Raw genomic sequence first — 8,738 nt, 5'->3', positions numbered from 1 at the left:
AAGTCGCATCTGAGATCTCCTCAAGAGGGATGTCAGTCTTGTCAAGGTAATGCAAGTTATGCAAGTTCGTCGGGTCCTGCCATGCCAATGTCGATCTCTCTGTATGTGGGAGTTTAACTCGGAAGGACCGCGAACTATTCAGCAATTCTTCGGCGTGACGCTCGAAGAGATGTATGGATTGTTCTTCGGATCACGAATAAAGTGTCCAGACACCATCGAGGATGCGGGTCTCAACTGCAACCGTCTAGATACCCACGTAAGTAATTCTACGGCCGAACATGCTGTCTTTTTATTTGTCACAACATCATTCTGAAAAAATCTCTCTCGGCCAGGACTAGATAAGAAAGGCGGAGATGATCAGGTGTTCGGCCCCCCTTCCCGAAGGCTCACCGGATCCTGTACTAGCCAGGATGCTTGAGCATGCACCTTATCAAGTGCCATCAGGGCAAGATAAAGGGAGGAATAAAGAAGCCGAAAGCGGGCTTCACGCATTACTCATCCAAACCGGGAGAATTAGGGTCTCCGCAAAGGAGGATAATCGGGAAGAAGAATCTAGAATCCCCTCTCCCCAAGGAAGGAAAAGGACCGCCTCTGAAGACTTGGAAACGAAGGTTTCCAAACAAGGGAAGAAACCTTCGCCAGGGTGCCCTGCCCCGGAGGGCGTCCTTACCGCATAGTGCCCGCAAGGGGGCCAGCCCTCCACCGAGCTGTAAGTGAACAAGAGTACTTTGGTAAATATATCATGTTCTATCTCCGAGGACAATAACCGAGACATATATCTTGCAGTCCGGCTCGTAGCCCTTCTTGACAGAGTTCGTCTTCGGGGGATCTTCTCCCGAAGATGATGGAGAAACGCCTCCCCCTGTCTCCCTGCCTCCTGGGGTGGATGACCCTGAGGTGTCATCATGGAGGATTTCTCCTAATCCGCAAAGGCTAGAAGGTAACCTTCGGCCACCCGAAGTTCGGAGTATTCGGCTCCTAAGGAGAGCAACAGAAAGAGTCTGGGATTGTCCGATGCACAATCGGACGCACTAATGGGTCTTTTGGAGCAAGCAGCTATCTCAGAGGCGCATCGTACTTTAATGGGTACGATGGTTGAGAGATTTCATCCGCCAAAAGTGGGTTGCATGAGACTTTTACGAGCCTGCTAAGATGTTTTGAGGTACGCAAAGTAATATATAATTTTTTTGATGGTACCGCACATGCTAGGTGTGCTCTATACAGATAGTAGCTCCTGAGACTCTGGTTGCTGTCCAGAGGCGGCAAACAGAGGATCATAGTCCCAGGTAATGATCGCGCTGCTTTCATGTGCAGGCGGCTGAGGGTCTAGTGGCTGGCCGGACTGCTGAGTTTGCCGGACTGAGGCGGCAAGTTGACGCGGCAGATACCGACATTGCGCTTGTGAACAAGCGGTTTGACGAGGCACGGGGTATGTATTTTTGGGTGGTGAACAAATATTAAGAGGAGCATGATGCTAGTATCTATAATATGTTGTGACTGCAGATGGAGCTGCCGACGTGGAGACTCTTCGGGCGGAACTTGCCTGAGCCAAGGAACAAGCCAAGAGAAGTGATGCGGCCGCCCTAAAGGCGGCCAAAGACTTAAGAGCCGAACAGGCTGCTCATTGCCAGAGCAAAGATAAGATAGCCAAGATGGTTGTTGATCTGAAAGATGCCGCCGGCCGATATGAGCTTCTTGAAAAGGAAAGCCAAGCGAAAGCGGCTGACCTGAAGAAAGCCATGGAAGCAGCCAAGGAAACCCGCTCTAAAATCAGAGCAGCGAAGGAGGAGCTCCGTCAGGCCTGAGATATCATGGCTGGGAAGCCCTTTTTGTTGCGGACAAAGTTCGGAGATCTAAAGTATGCCCCTGTGGATCAATTATGGAGTGCTGCAGACGCGTATTTGGACTGAGTTTTTCAAAGATCAAAAAGATCATGAAGTGGAAAATTTGTTCTGGTCGTAGTTCAGTGCTACGCGTCTGTTGCTGTTAAATGAACAAATGGCTGAGTGGGCCAAGCTCCATAGGTTGTCCGGACTTGCCATGAGGTCTATCGTGGATGATCTTTGGCCGAAGGTACCAAGGCCGAATAGTTATTTTGGTTTAGTGCAACGATTCCTTGGTGTTGTGACGCATATCGACGCTGTAAAGAGGTCGGCGTGCATAGAGGGTGCGCGGATGGCCCTTGCCCGTGTTAAGACATACTGGGCAAAGATGGAGGCCACCGCTATTGCAACCCGGGATCCGGCCGTAGGCTAGGTCCCGGCTGAGCACTATTTTGAAGAAGTCCTACAAGGCGCTCATTTAATAGAGGCTCAGTGCTTGAAGAGTATCATGTTCGAGTGACATGTATCCCAATTGTAAAAACAATGCTATTTGGATTATAAAGGTTGTGTTTATACTTTAGCCTGAAAGTATTATGATGCCTCCTGTGCGGCAGTTTATGTATGTATATAACCTGAAAGTTTGCAGTCGTCGGCTTTAGCCCCCACACACATAATGCGGGGGTGTTCGGAAAAGCACGTATTCACACTTGACCCAACGTCTTGGTCCATTAAGAAGGTGACAGCGCGGCGAACAAGGTAATCGGACTATATAGCTTTAACACTTTCACTTAGCCATAGGAGTTTGACGGTGGGGCTACTATATAGCCCCTGGTACTTCCGCGCTCATCCGAACACGGTGTGCGTACATACATGACCGGGAAACCAGTCCTTCGTTAATGCGGAGGAATCGCGAAGATTCCGCTGAGTCATCAAGTGGTTGACCAGTCTCGCGCTTTATCATGACAGTCAGTTTTCGGCTTTCTCTACTGAGGTGCTCATCCGGATGAAATAGGGCACAATCGAAGTAGTTCTCCCAGTGCCACCTTAGCCGATAGAGCAGAACGTAAGGTAACTAAACATAGGAGCCGGGCAAACCCAACTATTGACCAAAGACATGATTCGGAGCTGATGCATATAAGGCCAAACTCGCAATGTCGAACACTCCCTAAGGTATTCGGACTTTAAACATATACCGGGCTGAGTAATGCCCTCGATAATGAGCCCTGGATTTCCAGGTACTGGCATTAGTCTAACCTAACGAAATGCCAATAACGCCAGCATCCCTTTTTGTTGTGTTGAGTATCCGGAGGGAGTGAAGCAATAAGAGACAGTAAAAAAAGGTTTACATAGGGTCTTAATCTAAAAAGAAGCCTTTGAGCGGGGCCCTGCTGCACGTCTGCGTCCGTGTCTCCGTTGTGCCGTAACCTGGAAGGGTGTAGCACGATGATCATCTGTAAAAGAGAAAAACGCAGGTGAAAGTCCTCTTGTGAAAAATTGGTTATTCTTAATGAACCATTAAAATGTAATCTAAATAGGGTCAAGACAAACTGTAGCCCTTTTTACATGCGGGAAGCCCCTAGCACCACCTATGGGGGTATATCCATCGACCCAATCTCAGGTTTATCTAAGCTGTTACAACTAGTGGTGCACCGGACTCGTCTAACCGTGTTCGTGGTCTTGACGACCGATCATTTATTCTGGTTGGAGAGGTCGTTCAGTGATTGGCTGCTAGAGCCGCCACATATTCCTCTGTAAGTGAGGAACGCTCTGTGTTTCCGCTAACTATGATGATGCCACGTGGGTCGGGCATCTTAACCTTAAGATAAGCGTAATGCGGTACTACATTAAAACGAGCGAAGGTCGTTCTTCCGAGTAGCGCATGATGGCCTCTTCGGAATGGAGCAATGTCGAAGGTTAATTCTTCGCTTCAGAAGTTGTCGGGAGAACCGAATACAACCTCTAGTACTAGAGAGCCCGTGCTGCGGGCCTCTGGGCCTGGTATTACTCCTTTAAAGGTAGTATTGCTTTGGCTGATTCTTGTCGGGTCTATCCCCATTTTGCGGACGGTGTCCTGATATATCAGATTAAGACTACTTCCGCCGTCCATAAGGACTCGGGTGAGATGGTATCCGTCAATTATTGGGTCTAGCACCAAGGCAGCCGATCCTCCGTGTCGGATACTAGTCGGGTGATCCCTGCGATCAAAAGTGATCGGGCAGGCCGACCAAGGGTTGAACTTGGGGATGACGGGCTCCATGGTGTATACGTCTCGGGGTGCACGTTGGCGCCTCCTCTTCAATATGTGAGTTGCGTAAATCATGTTCACTGTTTTGACCTCTGGTGGGAATTTTTTCTGTCCCCCAGTGTTCGGCTAGCGAGGCTCATCCTCGTCTTCGCTTGGTGTCTCCCTCCCCTTGTGTTCGGCATTTAGCTTGCCGGCCTGCTTGAAGACCCAGCATTCTCTGTTGGTGTGATTTGCGGGTTTGTCGGAGGTGCCATGAATCTTACATAATCTGTCTAGAATCTTGTTTAGGCTGGACGGTCCATCTCTGCTGCCTTTAAATGGCTTTTTCCATTGACCGGGTCGAGAGCCCCTAAATCCGGCATTTACCGCCGTGTTGTCTGGGCTGTCTTTGTTGTTTTGACGCTTGCTTTTATTGCGTCGCGGTTTCCCGTTGACATCCCTGACTTCGGCTGTGCCTGGGTTGCTTGTGCCACTACGAGCCAGCCAACTGTCTTCGCCCGCGCAAAAGTGGGTCATAAGGCTTGTTAGGGCTGTCATTGTCCTTGGTTTTTCCTGGCCGAGGTGTCTGGCGAGCCATTCGTCCCAGACACTGTGATTGAAAGCCGCTAAGGCTTCGGCATCCGGGCAGTTGACGATTTGATTCTTCTTCGTGAGAAATCTGTTCCAAAGCTTTCGGGATGACTCTCCGGGCTGTTGAATTATGTGACTTAAATCGTCTACGTCCGGAGGTCGGACATAGGTCCCTTGAAAATTGGCCCTAAAAGCATCCTCAAGCTCTTCCCAGCTGCCAATTGAGTTTTCGGGGAGGCTTTTCAGCCAGTGCCGAGCTGGTCCTTTCAGCTTGAGGGGAAGGTATTTGATGGCGTGGAGATCATCTCCGCGAGCCATATGGATGTGAAGGATAAAGTCCTCAATCCAGACCCCAGGGTCTGTCATTCTGTCGTATGCCTCTATGTTCACGGGTTTGAATCCCTCTGGAAATTCATGGTCCAACACCTCATCGGTGCAGCATAGGGGGTGCACGGCACCCCTGTATTTGGATGTGTCATGGCATTCTTCGGACGGTTGTAGCATTTGGTTTTGATTCCGAGCTGTTATTCGGTAAGTATAGTCGTTTGGGCGGCCATGATTCTGTGCCGGAGCACGCTTCTTAGATCCGTAGATGGACCTGGCCATACCGGCTTTGTTGTGCAGGTCTTCACGTAAATCGTGTGTTGACTTGTGTGCGACGTCGTTAGCCGCCCTGTCGCGGCCACGGGGTGGTCGATCCGGCTGATCGGCCGTTTTTTTCTGGCTGAATGGGCTCTAAAGCCTCGTCATCGAATTCAGGCAGCAGCTTGTGCTTTGGATAGCTCTTTGTGTGGCGACTGCCGCCGTACTTTTCTTCAGTGTCAAGCACTTTGTTCCATCTGCTGTTGAGCCTATTCTGTGCGGCCTTAAGCCTTTGCTTCTACTTCTTCAGGCTCCTCGCGGTGGCGATAAGCCTTCTATGGAGGTTCTCTTGTTCCAAGTGCCTTTCCGGGATGATGTGTGCATCATCGTCCGGACTGTTCTCCTCTCCGGAGACAGGTTGATGAGCTTTACTCTCAGCGTCGCCGTGATCGGACAGCGGCTCTGTACTATGTTTGCCGTCTGCTAGCTCATCCTGCTCCATCGCTGGGTCCATGTGGTCGTCGTTTCCTTTGGAGTCGACCGGGGTATTATTCTTTCTTGCGCTGTTATCGCTATTTTTGCTGAGGCGGGATTTGGAGCGGCGCCTATGTCGTCGCTTTGGTTGCTTCTTGAGGGGACTATCCTTCGCTACATCCTCATGTTCCTCATCGTTGTTTTCTTTGGGTGTATCCACCATGTATATATCGTGTGATGAAGTGGCTGTCTAGCGCCCTGTGGGCGGTGGTTCCTGTTTCTCTCCTACATCGTCGTCCATACCGTCGATGTCTTCGGAGTCGAAATCAAGCATGTTGGTTAAGTCGTCGATAGTGTCTATTAATTAGGTGGTGGGTGGGGAGCGAATTCCTTCATCGTCCGCTTCCCACTCAAGCCTGACATAGTTCAGCCAAGGGTCTTCTGACAAGGAGAGATACCTCAATGAATCTAGCACATCGCCCAAGGGTGAGTGCTGAAAAATATCCGCGGAGGTAAACTCCATGATTGGTGCCCAATCAGATTGGATAGGCACGGACGCAGGCGGTTCGGAGCCTGTGGCCGGGGACAAATCCAAGGGTCCGGTAACAGAGGTCCCGTAGGAGATGAAGTCAGTATTCGGCTCTATCGCCGCTAAGTGTGCGGCCTTCGTGGCAGGGTCCATACACCCGTCCTTGGACGACACGATCTGCTCCGGATTGAGGGCCGGAGTAGCCACAGGTGTGATCTCCTGAACACCGTCCGACGGCAGAGCTAAGTCATGCTCGTCATGACTGTGCGGCACACCTAACATGGGGTCAAATCTGTCGAAGATCAAGTCTCCACGGATGTCGGCAGTATAGTTCAAGTTTCCAAACCTGATCTGATGGCCAGGGGCGTAGCTCTCGATCTGCTCCAGATGGCCAAGTGAGTTGGCCCGCAGTACGAAGCCGCCGAATACGAAGATTTGTCCGGGGAGAAAAACCTCACCCTGGATCGCATTGTTGCTGATGATCGAAGGAGCCATCAAGCCTTTACGTGACGGCACAATGGAACTCTTAATGAAAGCACCAATGTTGGTGTCAAAACCGGCGGATCTCGGGTAGGGGATCCCGAACTGTGCGTCTAAGGCTGATGGTAACAGGAGGCGGGGGACACAATGTTTACCAAGGTTTGGGCCCTCTCGATGGAAGTAATACGCTACTTCCTGCTTGATTGATCTTCATGATATGAGTATTACAAGAGTTGATCTACCATGAGATCATAGAGGCTAAAACCTAGAAGCTAGCCTATGATTATGACTAAACCCTCCGGTTTATATAGACACCGGAGGGGGCTAGGGTTACACAGAATCGGTTACAAAGAAGGAGATCTACATATCCGAATCGCCCAGCTTGCCTTCCACGTAAAGGAGAGTCCCACCCGGACACGGGACGAAGCCTTCAATCTTGTATCTTCATCCGGCCAAAGTATATAGTCCGGCTGTCCGAGGACCCCCTAATCCAGGACTCCCTCACTGGGCGTGCCCCTGTGGCTTGTGGCCACCTCGTGTGCCCTCTACACTCCATTTTCTTGTGGAACACTTCTTTTGGTCGGTAAAAATTCATTATATAATCTCCCGAAGGTTTTGACCACCGTACCATGACGAAACCCTCTATTCTGGTTTCGAGTTGTTTTTTTTGACAGATCAAGATTGCCATGACATCTCCAAGCGCCCCAAGGACAAGTTTTTCAAGAAGGTCATCAACCCTTACCTCGCGGAGGTGCTGCAACACCCTCAAACTATTGAGATGCGTGAGGGGGTGTTGCACATCTGCGATGTTGAAGGGCCAAAGAAGACCGGAAGCATGAAGGCAAGGCTCGAAGCAATGGAGCAGCAAGCTTCAAGTGCCAAGGGATGGTGGAATGTGGACTCAACGCCAATCACTTGATGATCATGGAATTTACCAGTTACCACAAGCTGGACGCCAAGAACATCAGAGAAGCCATCTTCAAGATTCATGAGAGAATCGAGCATCTCCAAGCCTAGATCTATGACCTGCAAAACCAAAACTGTGAGTATGAATACAAATTTAAGAGGACGAGTTTGGCTACAGATTTGAGGATCCCGAAGACTCGTTCATCTCTTTATGATGGTGAACCTATGCCTTGGAAGATAGAGGATAAGATTCTTTCATCATAAAGAGCTCCATCATCACCACCTCCGAAGAAAGAGATCTAAATATATGGGTATGGGCACTCCCCTTGGCTTGTGCCAAGCTTGGGGGAAATGCCCCCGTATCGTATCACCATCACATCTTTACCATTATCGTTTTTCTTAGTTCGATCCTTTTGGTTATATCTTGATCTAGTAGAATAAAAGTTTTTAGTATGATCTAGCTTTGAGTTTTGCTTTATGTCCCCTCTATGTAATCTAGTCCATGAGTTATATAATAAAGAGTAGTTTTGAGTTGAGGGCTTTGCTTTCTTTCTATGATCATGAAAAAAAGAAAGAGAATAAAAGAAATAAGAAGATTATATAATGATCTAATGGGAAGTTCTCACTTCACATATAAAGAGTGATGCATGCAAATTGTTGAGAGTTTACAAACATAGTTTTGGTCATCGTTGCAATTAATAGGAAGCGATAAAGAAAGAGAGGTCTCACATATAAATATACTATCTTGGACATATTTTGTAATTGTGAAGCACTCATTAAAATATGACATGCTAAAAGGTTGATGTTGGACAAGGGAGCCAGCGTAATGGGTTATGTTTTCTTATAACCGAATAGAAGTTATATTGTCATAGATCCTCCAACATGTTGAGATTGCTTTCCCTCTTATGCTAGCCAAATCCTTTGCACCAAGTAGAGATACTACTTGTGCTTTCAACCATCCCTTAACCCAGTTTTGCCATGAGAGTCCACCATACCTACCTATGGATTGAGTAAGATCCTTCAAGTAAGTTGTCATCGGTGCAAGCAATAAAAAATGCTTTCTAAATATGTATGATCTTTTAGTGTGGAGAAAATAAGCTTTATATGAACTTGTGATATGGAAGAAATA

This window comes from Triticum aestivum, chromosome 4A (genome assembly GCF_018294505.1).
Source record: "Triticum aestivum cultivar Chinese Spring chromosome 4A, IWGSC CS RefSeq v2.1, whole genome shotgun sequence".
NCBI classification, from domain to species: Eukaryota; Viridiplantae; Streptophyta; class Magnoliopsida; order Poales; family Poaceae; genus Triticum; species Triticum aestivum.
Note: the sequence above shows the minus strand (reverse complement) of the source record.